Source organism: Canis lupus, chromosome 17 (genome assembly GCF_003254725.2).
Source record: "Canis lupus dingo isolate Sandy chromosome 17, ASM325472v2, whole genome shotgun sequence".
Taxonomy (NCBI): Eukaryota; Metazoa; Chordata; class Mammalia; order Carnivora; family Canidae; genus Canis; species Canis lupus.
In genome coordinates, this window is record NC_064259.1 from 4,373,710 (window position 1) to 4,389,206 (window position 15,497).

General features: G+C 43.0%; 1 long non-coding RNA gene across 1 annotated transcript in view; it reads right to left on the reverse strand.

The window, feature by feature from the left end:
• The window catches only part of LOC125752794 (uncharacterized), a 39,421-nt gene extending 39,042 nt beyond the window's left edge, over positions 1–379 (reverse strand). The window contains exon 1 of the long non-coding RNA XR_007403117.1: positions 21–379. This is a non-coding gene — a long non-coding RNA (uncharacterized LOC125752794). The remainder of the gene's footprint in view (positions 1–20) is intronic.
• Positions 380–15,497: the final 15,118 nt, after the last annotated feature.

The window sequence follows — 15,497 nt, forward strand, 5'->3', positions numbered from 1 at the left end:
TCCTGCATGAATTTGCTCACCTCTGTTTGCCAGTGTGACAAGACTCAACACGTGCTGCCCAGGGCCCTGGAGGCCCATCTGAAAGCAGAACCAACCTGTTCCAGGATAGAGACAGTTTTGCTGTCCTGTTTCTGTTGCTGTTGTTGAATTCAGCTTTGCAATCCTCTCTGGATCAAATTCAGGGCCTCGTGCCTTGGAGATGTAAATAAATGATTGCTGGGCCTGAATCCTTTGCTAAGTGGAAGAAGGGCGAGGCAACACCCACTTTTCTTTTTTCTTCTTCAGGGCTGGGAGCAGAAGAGGCATCCCATAATAGGCAAGGGGGGATTATAGGTTGCTCCCTAGACTTGGGTTAAAAAGTGACCACCTGAAGGTCAAGTCTGCCCAAACCAGTAGGGGTTTGACCTGCACAGGGCAGGGCTCTGTACTTAGCAACAGGCCCCACCCATCCCTATTACACCTTGCTACTGAACCATATTTAGGTTACCAGCTTACCAGTTCTGCCCTGAAATCAGTTGAATTTGTAACCCCGGGTCCAGAAAGCAGTCAGATCCAAGAAGAGATTAGACCTAACAGCTGTCTGCTAACAGTTTGGATTGACAAGCAATGTCATCATTTGGGGGCTTTTAAAACACATTTAGTTAAGTCAATACACTGTGACTTCAAAAATAAATATCAGGTGGTTTCTCAGTGAGTCTCGCTATATGTAACTGCAAAGATATGAAAGTCTGGTTAGTAGACAGAGGATAAGAAATGGTTCAAGCCTCTGTATGGATTCTGGATAACATTCATGAAAATATACCATGTATACCTTCTCTACATGTTCTTTGATTTTAGGCCCTCTCTTTCTCTTGGGGTAAGACAAATCCTTAAAATAAGCTTTTGCAGAGATGTGATAACTGTCCTCCAGATTAATTGTATAGAAATATAGTTATATAGAAATGTGTATAATGCAGACTCCTTTTAACCTCTCTTTATAAAGATCCAACCCTAATATTGTGACCCTAGGGAATTTCTTGAATTTCTTTGAGTGTCCGTGCCTTCATCTGTCAACTAGGGAACCATACCTACCTAAGTGGGTTATTTTAAGAATTCAAGAACTAATGGCTATTTATTTTTTTAAAAAGATTGTATGTATGTATGTATGTATGTATGTATTATTTATTTATTTATTTATTTATTTATTTATTTATTTAAGAGAAAGATAAGTATGAGTGAGGGGATGGGTAGAGGGAGAGAGTCATCAAGCAGACTCCCCTGCTGAGCATGGCGCCTGACACAGGGCTCCATCTCACGACCCTGAGATCATGACCTGAGCTGAAGTCAGAGATGTAACCCCCTGAGCCACCCAGGCATCCCAAGACCTAAGGGTTATTGAGTGTTATCACTATGTGTCAGCCCCAGGGTGAGTGCTATACACATACTGGTTCATTTATATTCACACTAGCCCAAGAAAGGACGTACTATTAGCACTACCTGAGTTTATAGATGTGGAGACTCAGGTGAAGGGCACATAGGCAAGCTGCTCAGGCCTCGCCTAGTGAGTGGGAAAGCCAGGGCTCTGCAGGAGGTAGTCTGAGCCCAAGGTGCACGCCCTCAACCCCTTACCCTCTGCCCCCACCTAACGTGCTCAACAGCACTTATGCCCCTTCTCTACAAACTCATTCTTCCGTTTTTATCTGCTACTTCATGAGAAATTGGGTGCGAGATTCTGCAGTTCTAGAACAATATAGAAATATTGTATGTGATTTTTTTTCACAAATCCAAGGTATGCAAAAATACTGCAGAATCAATCCTTAATTATATTTCAAAGGTTGGGCCTAGCTACAGTTACTTCTATATCTTCCTACAAAAGATTAGAATTTCACAAATGACATCATCGACGGGTCAAGATACGTGGGTCAAGAGAATTAATTCATATACCTTATTAGTAGACTGCCTCATTTATTCAGTATTTTCAAATACAGAAATACTCTGAAATATAAATTTACAAATAACAGATGTCTCTTTAAATGGCCAAATTTATTCTCACAATTCAAACATTGTCTGCGGAAAACTTTGTAACATGGATATGCTCCTTCTGTAAATTAGACTATCATTGCTCACAGTTTCAGCCTTCTCACGATTGATGAAGGTAATTCTGTATGTTGAACTATACAATAACACAGCATTGTTCCAAAGCTCTCTAAGATGTGCACAACCACTTTCCCTTTAAATGGACGCGCATCTTTGCAACCTTTTGCCATATGCTTAGGAGAGTTTGCATCTTCTCTCTTAAAAATCACATTATAGACTATCTATCCTAGTTTTGCTAACGCACTTGCTTCTACCCTCCATCTCTTCTTATGATAGCTAAACTGAGAACGTAATGAACAACTTAGTTAGAATCTAGCATTTAATGTAAGGGTAAATAGGTAAAGCATTGGCCTGATAGATTCCTTTATGGGTAAGGTTTATAAGCACTAACGTGGATTCAGATAGCTCATGTCCTCACAAGGTAATTCAGCTTGTCTCAAGGTTCTCCTGAGTGTTCCAGACAGTTAAGACAGCCACATGAGTGACTGCCAGATGAAAGAGGATTTGCTGTATTTGTCTTTGACTACTAATGTCCTCAAAAGTGGATAATCGTTTTTGCAGCAGCGCCATTTACTTGTCTATACAAGCTAAATGCTCGATTGTAATTATCCTTCAAAACAAGCGGCTACATCTGATGACTGGTCCAGACAAGTGACATTGACGAGGTATAATTCTCATTCCTCTGATGCACCTGTCAGTGACAATCATCTTTCTGAGAATGATGGATAATGTGAACAGTGGACTCCAAAAGGTCTCCGGAGCTTTCTGCCATCCTGATCCCTTAACTAAAAGCTCTTAGTAATAGGAAGCTCTGTGCTTGGAGAGAGCATTGGCTCAGTGTTAGAAACACACTACAAATGGCTGGGCTCCAACAGGTGATTTTAGTGAGTTATAATGAAAAGTCACCAGAGTCTGAGTGTCTGTGGACGTCATTTAGATGACAAGATGACAACCCGTGAACTGAGGAGCTCATTGCAACTTTAGGAAGGGATTCAATAAAAGCCTTTATCAAATTAAAAGGATTACAGAGGATCCAATGAGTTCCCAGAAGCATGCTAGACACATTAATCATGGTGACCACCAAGGTCTGCCCCCTGCACCACAGAGCTCTTGGAATATAGTCACCATTGTTCTTTAGGTGCCGAATCCCTGGGGCAGTTTTAAAAATTAGACTGCATTTTCACTACCACGTCACTGAAAGTGAACTTGAGGCTATTGAGGCTTCACCAAAGAATATTCCCTTGTAACACTTTTTAGAGGATACATGAGAATCTGCTCTGCAGAATTGTTGTTAGAAAACCTGATCTTTTCTATCACTTGTCAAAACAGTACCTATCATATGCTACCTGGTTACCTTCTCTGTCCTCCGGGAAGGACGGAGGGCAGCACTTTGGACATTTTTCCTGGCAATGAAATTTTCATGGGCAGGCTATTTGTCATCTCTAGAATTTCATCCTTCATTCCACCTATTTTTCTTTTCAGCTTTTCAAAGAGGTAAGACCAGAATCTTAAAAGAGGTCAGAGATAGAAGAGATTATGAATCTGTGGTTTGGTTTCGGGCAGGTGGAAGTCCTTGAAGAGGGTGAGCCAAGGACCATGAGTCCTTCATAATAGGACACCTACAACAGAGGCTGGAGATCCTGCCAGCTGTGCTGTGGACACATGTAGTCTATTGTTCAATGATCAAGAATATAGGAATAAAATCAGTATCGGTTTGAAATGCTTACATACATGGCATAGTTTCTGAAAGGCAGGTGACTGTAAAGGTATTTCTATAAGAGAAGCATGAAACAAGGACTGTGGTCAATGTGTGTCTCAGCATAAAGTTACATGCTGGCTAAGTGTGTTGCTCTGCTGGTGCTGAATGAATTTTAATTATATTTGAGATAGAGTTTATTTACTCATTTTTCCATTCAGCGTTCATGGAGCATCTAATGGGTTCCAAGCACATGGTAGACACTGAAGAAGAGCAAATAAGCCTTTTCTCCACTCCTAAGAAATTCACAGTCCAAATGGTGACAGATACAGAGACTCTCTTTTCTATTTATAACTCAGAAAATGTTTCACGAGGCCTAAAATAATAGAGAGGAAGGCACTAACTCTGCCTTGTGAGGGTCCACAGAAGGCTTTGCACACTGAGTTGTCAAATAAGACCTGGTGCCATCAGGGTCAAAGGATGTCATGTATTTACTGGGTGTGTGGACAAAAGTAACAGGTTTTCTATCCAGAAAAGTAGGCAGTGACCAGATTGTGGACAAGTTTACTGAATAACAAAGTGTGACATTTCATCTATCCTGATGTCTCAGAGTATGGCGAGGAAGCGTTCATGTTTCAATTGTCAGCATAGGTGTGGTGGCAGAAAAAAGCCTGGATGGGGAAGGATGGGGCTCGGATGGTCCCAATCACCACTGATGATGATGAAGATGTCATTGAGACATTGCCATTGGAACAAAGAAGAAGCCAAGGAAGTTTAGGTGAAAAGTTATGCACTTGATGACCAAGTAGACATGGAGGAGAGGGAGGGGGAACTCCTAGGAAGTCTGATGGGCTTTGGCGTGAATGACCTCAGAATAGAGGGGAGTGAAGGGGTGCAAACAACCCATAATTGATTGGGTGCTCACAGTGTCCAGTGTTATACTAACTCCTTTCCTTGGATTATCTTATCTCATCCATACAATATGGAAGGAGACACTGTTAATATTTGCATTTTTACAGATGAGAACAGTAAGCCTTAGGGAACTTAGGCAACTCTCCCCATCAACACCTCCTGGATGGAAAGAGCAGGAAGAGGGAAAGGATCCCAGTCTTCCTTGGTCTTGTAGGTACAAGAAGTCGCGACAACTGAGCCTACTTCATTCCTTCCCTCTGCCTCTCTCTTCATTGGAATGAAAAACTCTTAAGGAAAAGATCTGTGTCCTATGCCATCCACTTTCTCTCTAGTACCTAGCAAGTGCCCAGCACACAGCAAGTATGAAAAGTCTGTGTCTTGGAACATGATTGAACCTCGGATATAGGGCTGGTGACACCCCTGCCCTGGATTGTAATGTCATTGCTTCTTGGTAACTCACCCTTAGAATCTGTATCCACTCGGGAGTGTTGTGATACAGAACAAACAAAGCATGACCTAATGCTGACAGTAACTGCCAGGGACATTTCAAGGGGCCTCAAAAGGGCATGTATTAGCTCTTAAGCTCTTATCTCTAGGGTCCAAACCCACCCTATACCTTGATGCCAGGTACAGCCTTGGAAACGTCCTGGTTGCTTTGCCAGCTGCTCCCTGGAGGCTCTGCAAACAGGGGCAGGAGACGAAGGTGGGAAGAAGAGGAGGGACTCACTTCACATGCCCTCAGCAATGGTTCTTTTTCCCAGCAGTAAGAGTTGGTTTCACTTCTCACTCTTCCCAGCACATTAGGAGGCAGCCTGAATGCACTTCAGTGCTGGCCAGAGGCTCTTCGGAGGGCTTCAGCAGTGTGTCCTCAGTACCCCAGGGCTGCCGAAGGGGCTCCTTGTGTCTTTTGGTCTTCCCATATCTGGTCAACCAGTGCCTTCTATTAAAATTCTGTCCGTGATGATTCCTATGTGGCTCAGTCAGTTAAGCATCTGCTTTGGCTCAGGTCATGATCTCAGGGTCCTGGGATTGAGCCCCATGTGGGGCTCCCTCCTCAGTGGGGAGCCTGCTTCTCCCTTTACCCCTTGCTCATGCTCTCTCTCACTATCTCTCTCTCTCTCTCAAATAAATAAATAAAATCTAAAAAAAAATAAATTCTGTCCATGGAAATAACGAGCATCGGTTCTGTCTTCCTGACTAGTCGATGACTGATGGAGAGTGTCAAGTGTTTATTTCCCCTTTTCAGCTCAAGAGAACTCTCAGATCCTCCAGCAGAAACTTCTCACGGGCTGGGAGACAGGCTTTTGGTCGAAGTCATATCTCCCCAGCCACCGGTAAGATGCATGTGATCAAAGCCCGTGAGAGCCTATGCCCAGCAGGGCTGCAGATGCCAAGTGAGGAGGGCACCACCATTCGGGCCATAAGGCATCAGTTCTGTGGCTGCTCAGGTTTCCCTGACCTCGTGTGCTGAACCTCAGAGAAGAAAAATAAAGAGCAATTGAATTTTCTGATTTCTTTTTTTTCTTCTTCTTAAAATGGCAAATTTCCATAGTCCATTACTATATGGACTGGCTGTTCAAATCTCCTCAATGATCTAGTAGAAACTGTGCCTGAACATTATTTCTGAGTCAAGCACCCTTGCTCTAAGAGGGATTGTATGAGCATATATATATATATATATATATATATATATATATATATATATATTTTTTTTTTTTTTTTTTACTGATTTTCTTAAATATAATTGCTGGCTATGATCTTCAACATCACCCCCTAAAGACAGTAAACCTCCCTGGTACAAAACTTCAGAGAGTATCTGCACGGTGCTTAAGGTGCTTAATGATCATCTGTTTTGTTCAGTGAATCGGTAGTTTGTACTGTGTCTGGCACCTGCTGATAAATGGCGAGCCAGAATAAACTACTGCTTAAATGCCAGCAGCATCCTCTAAAGGGTTGTTAGCTTTAAAACAAAAACAAAAACAAAACAAAAGAAAGAAAAAGAAAAGAAAAGAAAATTACCTTTGGTCCTGCTCCATGGAATCCATGGAACTGGGCATTCAAGGTGTATCAGTACATCTGTAGACATCACCCTAAGAGCTAGTAATGAAGGGGAAGCAGGAGGCAGGGAGGGCGCCGGCCATACCGGCCCACGTGGGAGGATGCAGGGCCCCTGGCGCTGGCACCAGCATCATGAGATGAGTGAGTCAGGTTGCATCGGGGGACCGCGTGCGTGGCAGAGAACAGTCCATCAGTGCTCTCATTCTGTGCAAGTGGGAACCTCCTCAGAGAGATGAACAGATGTGCCCAAGGTGTCCACCTACGTGGAAGTAGGGTTAAGCCTAGAACTCAGGTCCACAGACATCCCGAACGAGGACGCCTTCCACTCATTTCAGGCCACTATCAATACTACCTTTAGGTTTTTGTGCTGGACAGAGAGACACAAGCTTTTCCGTGAACGAAGATCGTATCTATTTTAGGCTTTGCGGCCCTACAGTCCCGCTCTTGGCTTCTCAGCTGTGCCCTTGTGACAGTAGAGTAGCTCCCGTGAACCAATGAGCCTGGCTGTGCTCTGGCGAAATTCTGCTTACTTACACGGACGGCATGAGCCAGATTAGGCCCACAGACGGTTATCCGATGACCCCTGAGTTAGGTCACCAGAGCAAAGAGGCCTGGATACCTCCACTGAAGTGGGTCGAAGTTCACCTCTCCCACACTCAGAGTCTCCGCAGATACTGAGAGGCCAGGATGGCGGTGACGTTGGCACCCAGAGAAGTGTATGCTTCCCCCTTCCCATCGTGATCCTTACCAGACTGCTTCCAACTCTCTTCCCCAGATATCTGCTCTCACTCCGTATATCGGCATTGACTTCCGACCGGCGAGGATGGCCAGGGTGATGTGGAGACACACCTATGTCCTCTAAGAGCCAATTCAGAGGTTTCCCACACCACCATGACTCTCATGTCACTGGTCACTCAGTCACACAGCCCTGGCGATGCGAGAAGCCGGGGAGGTGGCTGAGAGTCTAGCAGCCAGGTGCCGTTGCAGGCTCCTTTACCAAAGGAAGACAGATGGTGGGCGCAGTGGATAATGTGATCAATGAGGAGTTCCTCAGCATGTGTAAGAAATAAAGCTGCTTCGTTAAGTCATCTAGAGACTATTTTGCTAATACCTCCTTCAGAAATTGCTGCTTCCAGACTACTCTACCCTCTTTACAGGGAAATGTTGCTCACTAGTAGAATGAACAAAATAGATCCGATGTGACTCCACCGTTCAAGAGTAGAGGGGTCTCACTCTCTGCGCCCCATCTGTAAAACAGAGCTTACGTAGATCTCAAGTAGATTAGAAGAGAAGGCTTATGTGAAGGTCAAGAGCCACAGCAGGACACCAATAAGTCAAAAATATTAGTTCTTCTTCTTCATTATAAAACAGGGAATTAAAAATTCATGTTTGTTAAATAAATTTTTCAACATAGGCAAACTAAATATGATTTAGCTCTCAGGCTATGCCTCTTCCTTTTCTTCCCCCCTTTGCTTTATTGAGGTATAACTGACAAATAGCATTGTATATATTTAAAGGGTATGACACGATTCTTTGATATATGTATATATTGTGAAAGGATTATCACCATCAAGCTAATTAACACATCCATCACCTCACATAGCTACCTTATTTTTGCAGGATAAAAACGCTTAAGATCTACTCTGTTAGCATATTTCCAGTGTATAACACAGTATCATTAACTATTTTAAATCCTCAGACCTTATGTGTTCCTGAAAGTTTGTTCCCTTTGACTAACTTCTGCTCATTTCCCACACCACCCACATCCCCTAGTAGCCATCACTCTACCCTGTTTCTATGAGTTTATTTTTTTTAATTCCACAACTATGTGATACCCATATAATATTTGTCCTTGGATCATTTCATTTAGTATAATATCCTCCAGTTTCATCTATGTTGTCTCAAATAGCAAGAGTGCTTTCTTTTTCTTGGCTGAATAATATTCCATTGAATCTGAATGGATAAAACAATGTGGCATATACTTTATAGGGACTGTGCTTATTTGCTTGTGTGAAGGACTGAGAGTGGATACGCCAAACATGTCCTTAATCCAAATACCAAAAGCTATCCAGGTGAGCCTTGTAAAAACAATCTGCTAACACAGGTAGGACCTCAGTGGATGTTTATCATAGGGACCGTGGCACTCAGCTTACCTGGTTCAATAGCCACATTTTGAAAGTATCAAATGCTTGATTCAAATGGTGAAGGCCTCTTCCTCCGGTTCTCAGGCATCAACCCCACTGTCTCTTGAAATGCTTCAGAATGCAAGGGAATTGCAGGCAGGGTATTTGTGACATTTCCTTTAGCAAATGATTGTTTCCAGAGCATGCAGCCCAGTGAAAGCTTGTTCTAAGATAATGATTTTCATATGCACACAAATTGGTAGCAGCTCCCTTCCTTCCCACATTTGCCAATGTCATTCTAGACTCTGGATTGAGCATTGTGGTGAAGCCAGCTGGCAGTGCTCAAAGATGCCAGCAGGGTCTGGGCACATCCAGAGCACAAGTTCATTTCTATCATAAATAAGGACCGAGGCAGGTTGATATCTGGCTCCCATCCATCCACACACATTACTAAAGAGGAAAAAGATAATATACAGGGCATGGAGTGGTAAAAATGCTCCATGTTCGGGGCCCCATGTGGCTTGGTACATTCAGGCATGCCCAGGACAGTGAATCCCCATCCTCTAGGGTGTGCTGAAACCTGCTTCTGAATGACCCCACTAACCCTTTCCATGAGTTTGTCTTTCCTGCTTTGAGCCTGCCTGACAAATGGACGTCTGTTCTTTGAGCTCACCTTGCTTATTGCATGGGCCTGACAAGGCAAGCCAGGCACAGAACTGTTAGGTTGCTCTTTCCTGGAAAGCCATCTCAGATTGGCCACGTGCACGGCCCCCTTTGGAAAGGCTGCAGACACACAATGCTCTCCATCACCTGACCCTCCAGCAGAGCCATAGCCATGACAACAGGTTAGGTGTGTGACCCAGAGGCCATCAATCCAGAGAACTGGCAACCACCTATGGTCCAATGATGCCTACAGTGATCCAAGCACAAATCGAATGCACCCTCATGGAGTTTGAATGAGATGCTTGCCAACAATTAGCAGTTCATAAGCAAGGCAGAAAAGACCCATTGAGAGAGCTTTCTAAAGGAGCCCTGAGAAGTGGGTCAGGATGCTAAGCACCAGATCAAGGCCCTAGGAAATCTTCCTCCCTACATGGCTGCAGAAAATCAGAGTGGTGGGTCTTGAATCTTCATCAGGTTTATGTCCCTGGTGTGTAGTCGATTTCGTCTTCCCTATTCCCCCTATCTTTACACCAAAATAAGGTTTCATTCATAGCCTCAGAAATGCTGAGTTTGTCTGTTTCTTGCAGCTTTCTGGTCATGACCTTGGCTCTCTCAGTCTCAATTCTCACCCCTGCCCTCACCACTATACCATGTTCACTGACTTTCCTAAAGTGAGAAACAGCCCAGTTTCTTCTCCTTTGGAGCTGCTCACGGCCTCTTCAGCAGGACCTAGGTCGTGATCCTCCACCAGGAACCGCTTATGCTAGGCTGCTCCTAGGATAATAATCTTATAAACAGTTTGAAGATCTCTACGGTACTGATTGTTTACCTCCAACACTCGGGGTCCCTGCATGGTTCAGTATGGACCTACCTACCCACTGACACATTGGGAAGCAGAAGACCATCAAGATTGCCAGCACACCCATCTTCTTTGATGTCTGGAATTTCCTTGATCCCAGCTGCGAACTTCGTACAGCTAGACTAGAGTCAGGAGAACCTGGTTCTAGAAGCTGCATTTGCCCCAGTAAATGTCAGATACCTTGCATATAAATTGGGACTATAGCTTTGTTTCGGTAGACCAGTTACAGGGTACCAGGGGTAGCCAGACTGGGACCCACATCATTTGCTACATGTGGTAGATATAACTGCAACTTTTTCAAAACCTTCCCTTAAGCTGGTGATGGTTTTCTTGAGCCTATGCTGTGAGGTGTTAACACGCTTTTCATAGGTAGATATATATGTTATAAAACTGTGAGAACATTATATTAAACCTCCCTATTTTTTAAACTTCACTGTCTGCATTTGAGGAGTGACAACATAATTTACATTAGTGGGAGGACTGCTCTTTCATTTGGAAAAATACTTTAATGGTCTTTGGTTATATAAAGATCTTAAGTAACTGAGCCATTTGTAGAAGGAAATTAAAAAAAGAGGAGAGAGAGAGGGATCACCCTGAGTAATTATCTTGCAGAGCACTTTCTCCCGAGGGGCAGAAGCAGGGAGACACATCACTACAGAGATTTTACTTTGGTCTTAAACAATTTTTCTTTCTTCCCTGGTAGATCTAAAAGAGGAGTATAGGGACCTGGAATTGAGAAAGAAGCAAAGCTAGGGGTGGGAGCTTTATTCCAAGGAGCAAGGAATCCAAGCAAAAGGCCAGCTGGTCAAGGAGGAAGCCAGTCATTGGGGATCTCCAATGAAACAACATGGTCAACAGATTTTCAGGGCTTTCTAAAAATTCTATTACACCAGCTACTAAGTACTGCTTTGTTCACCATTGTAGCTTCTCAGCTCTGTTGTGCAAGATGGTCTGCATCCATGCTTGAAATGGGGCAGTGAGAAGGGGCCTCTTCCATTCCTGCCAAGCATCTCCAAACCCCTGGAGAAGTCAACAGCACCGTGCCCTGGTGTACCAGAAGGTGATTTGGGTTAGGAAATGGGAGCGAAGCCTGGAGCTTAGGTACAGAACAAAATGTAACAAGATGGATCTGAGGAAGGTGAAACCCAGAGACTCTCAAAGCTTTGGTTAGTTTTCAAAAAGTCAAGGAAAAAGAGCCCAATAAGAGCAGCCATACACAGCCCAAATGTTTCATTGAAAAGGAATACAGCAGAGAGATTTTGGACATGCAGCAAACCTGGAGTCACTTTGCATATCCACAGAGGCAGATGTCCTACCATGCAGATGAGGTAACATGATGTAATAAAGCTAACAAGAGTTAGCTTTGAGCCTGTGTGGTATTGGTAAGTTGCTTAAATTCTGGGACTCAATAATATCAACTGCAAGTTCTTGGAAGGTTGCAAGGAAGGCAAAGAGAAAGTCTGTAAAGTGCTCAGAAGTGGTTAGTAAATGGTAGCCATTGTTGGGCATACACATATGCATGTCCCATGCCAACTTGACCCATGGCAAAAACTGAGTTTATTCTGAGACACCCTTTCGGGTGAAACACAGGCTTCTGGGGCAGAGGGGAGACTGCCATACCTGTACATATGGAGGGCCTTAGACACCATAAGCATTCAATATTGAACAGCAAAGTTCTTTCCACACTACCTAGCAATTTATTTCTGGGTTAATGTGAGGTGATGCTTTCAACCTATAAATCCCATTAAGTTTGAATCCCAGTTACTTCAAGATAATGCATAAGAAATGAGGTTGTCATGGCAATTTAGATCTGAGACTCACACCCGATCATAGACTCTAGCTCCGAGGCTCAAGAGACAGTACATTTTCCATGCTTCATTTTTCATACTGGAATTCTCTTCTGCTTCCAGCATCCAAATACTCAATTGCTAGAGTCTCTGTAGAGTAGAGATTGTCTTTTTAGATTGGTCAAATAGTGCTCTGAGGTGGTAATTAGAAACCTAATACATATATTTTCTTATATTGGGAAATTTCACGTTGAAAAATTCTATGTATCTAAAGCTTTTAGTAATGACTATTTTTTAATCTAATAAATAGTTTGAGGTAAACATAGGAATAATTTTCAAGTGTATTTCCCTTGATAAATGTGTGATATCAACTCTACACTGTTCTAAATAAAACCCTTTCATTATCTACTGTAAGTCTATATTATCAACATTCAGCAAATAAAGCATACCTCCTTACCCTTGAGAACTCTCTCACTGAATTTAGCTCAGAGATATTTTTCAGATTTCTCTTTGTGACATGATTACTTAAATTATTGTAAGGTACACGTATCTCCCAAACTATTTGAATTGTGGCCTCTATACGAATAGGAAATTCACTTTATCATAAGACCTTTCGGAGAGGTAAGAGGCTCTAAATCGTTTACTCTGTTGCCTCAGAATATGATTGCAAAAGAATTATGTGCTTTTGTATGACATTCTGGCTATTTCCAGAATCCTTTTTGATCATTTTGTTTCTTTTCCTCCATTGATTGTTTTCAAAAAGTGCAGGTTTTTATTTTTTTTTAATTTTTATTTATTTATGATAGTCACAGAGAGAGAGAGAGAGAGAGAGAGAGAGAGAGAGAGGCAGAGAGAGAAGCAGGCTCCATGCACTGGGAGCCTGATGTGGGATTCGATCCCGGGTCTCCAGGATCACGCCCTGGGCCAAAGGCAGGCGCCAAACCGCTGCGCCACCCAGGGATCCCAAAAAGTGCAGGTTTTTAAATGCAGGAACAGAGCTCCCAGTTTTTAGAAGACTAGCAGACCTCAGGATTCATCTACTGACATGGGGCAAAGCCACCTAATTCTGGTTGACCCTGACACTTCCTTGATCTTTCTGCTTTCAAGAACCATTTACCACTCTAAGAAAATGCTTCTTCATGAAGAATATATGATTAATATTTCCAAGGGTACAAACTGACCTTCAGCCCTATTGTAATGTTCTCATGTATTTTGTGTGGAAATCTGCTTAAAATGAAAGTCATTAGGCTCTATCAGTTTTTTATAAAGATTAAATCCAGCTGAGAAAGAAGAACATTAAAAATGTTATTGCACAATCATAAGCAAAATTTAGAAAGTATTCTTAAGAAGAACAATTAACTTAATATTCAAAATAATAATATATGAAGGTATTTCTGTTCTCTCTGAAGACAGTGGGTTTCAAGAATGCTCTGAGTAGGGCACCTGGGAGGCTCAGTAGTTGAGCATCTGCCTTTGGCTCAGGTCGTGGTCCTGCGGTCTTGGGATTGAGTCCCGCATCAGGCTTCCCACAGGGAGCCTGCTTCTGTTTCTGCCTCTGTGTCTCTCATGAATAAGTAAATAAAATCTTTAAAAAAAAAATTCTCTGACTATTTACAAATTCGTAGAACCAATAAATGGGATGCTCGGGATTGAATATTCTTTGGCTGTATTAATTTACTCATTAAACTTTACTGAGAAGCTAATAAGTGCCAGAAATGCCAGTCTCTTTGCTAAGGGACAAGATTCACTACCCTACTCTGTAAGATCATCATGTCATAAGCAGATACTTCAGCCAATGAAGTGCCATACTATGTGATAAATGCTACAAAAGAAGAGCATTCACTCGCTCCAGGAGGCCAGGGAAAGCTTCCAGGACAGTATACTTTCTGTCTGATATGGGTCTGAAAAGATGGCATGGCCTCAGGACTAGTAGGAAAAGCACTTTTAGGGTACAGCGAGGGCCAGAGCCATGGGAGCTGGAAGTAGCCTCTGTGCTTTGGGATGACAAGAGGTTGGAACCATGGGAACACGAAATACCAAGGTCTGAGTGGCAGGAGCTGAAGCTGGAAAAGGAGGGGGTGGAGAATGTGCCAGGACTTTGAGTGTTTCTGCATTACCTCTATCTGTGGCTTCTTTCTTCTGAGGACTTCCTGAGATTCTGCTCACACTTGGTAAATGTAAAGCGGCTTTGTCTCATTTTTCTTTAATTTTTTCAATTTTTTAAAAGATTTTATTTATTTATTCATGAGAGACAGAGCGAGAGAGGCAGAGACACAGGCAGAGGGAGAAGCAGGCTCCCTGCAGGGAGCCCGATGCAAAACTCGATCCCGAGACTCCAGGATCGCGCCCTGGGCAGAAGGCAGGCACTAAACCATTGAGCCACCCAGGGATCCCCTCATTTTTCTTTTAAAATCAGCTTTTCTGAGACCTAAAAGACTTTACATTTACTCATTGCAAATTAAAAAGTCTCATATTTTCTGGGATGCCTGGGTAGTTCGGTCAGTTGAACATCCTACTCTTGGTTCTGGTTCAGGTCATGTTCTCTAGGTCATGAGATGGAGCTCCAGATCAGTGCTCAGTGGAGAATCTGCTGAGGATTCTCTCCCTCTGCAACTCCCACCACCCTCCCCCTGCTTTCTAAAATAAATAAATCTTTTTTTTTTAAGCCTCAAATTTTCAACAAATATATAAACCCTAACCTCTTCAGAGGGATAGTTCTTTTCGGGTCACTCCCTAACACATTTGGGGAGTAGCAGTTTGAGCATGTCGTACGAATTTGGGATGCAATAGCCAGAAGTACTTTCCTCTGGCATATCTTCACCCTCTGAGGGAGGCAGTTTCATTTCCCATGTGGACAAAGCCCAATTTCCCAAAGGAAAATGAAGTAAGAAAGTGGCTGAGCTCAAAATGACAAGCTGTACCCTGAAATGATGTGGCCCTCTAAAGCATAGAGCCCAGTGTCCTACGGGGTTGTGTAAAAATGACACTTTTGCAATTGCCAACAGAAGGACCAATGGTGTGATAAATCACTGGAAAGAGGGTTAGAAGAGAAATTAATTTCATGTGCTTTAACAGTACTGACACCTCGCCACTTGGCCTTCAAAACTGACATCACCAGCTCATTGGCCTCCCTAGTAAAGCCAATACTTTATAAGTAGTCTTTATCCAAAATGTAGGCAACACAACTCTTGAGAGAGGAGAAAGAAGAGAGGGACGAGAGAGAGAATTACCTCAGATGTTCTGATTTTCTGCCTGAACATGCCTCTGGAGAGCATATATATTTTTCTCTTGTTTACTGTAGGAGGAAGTCCAACTAGCTTATT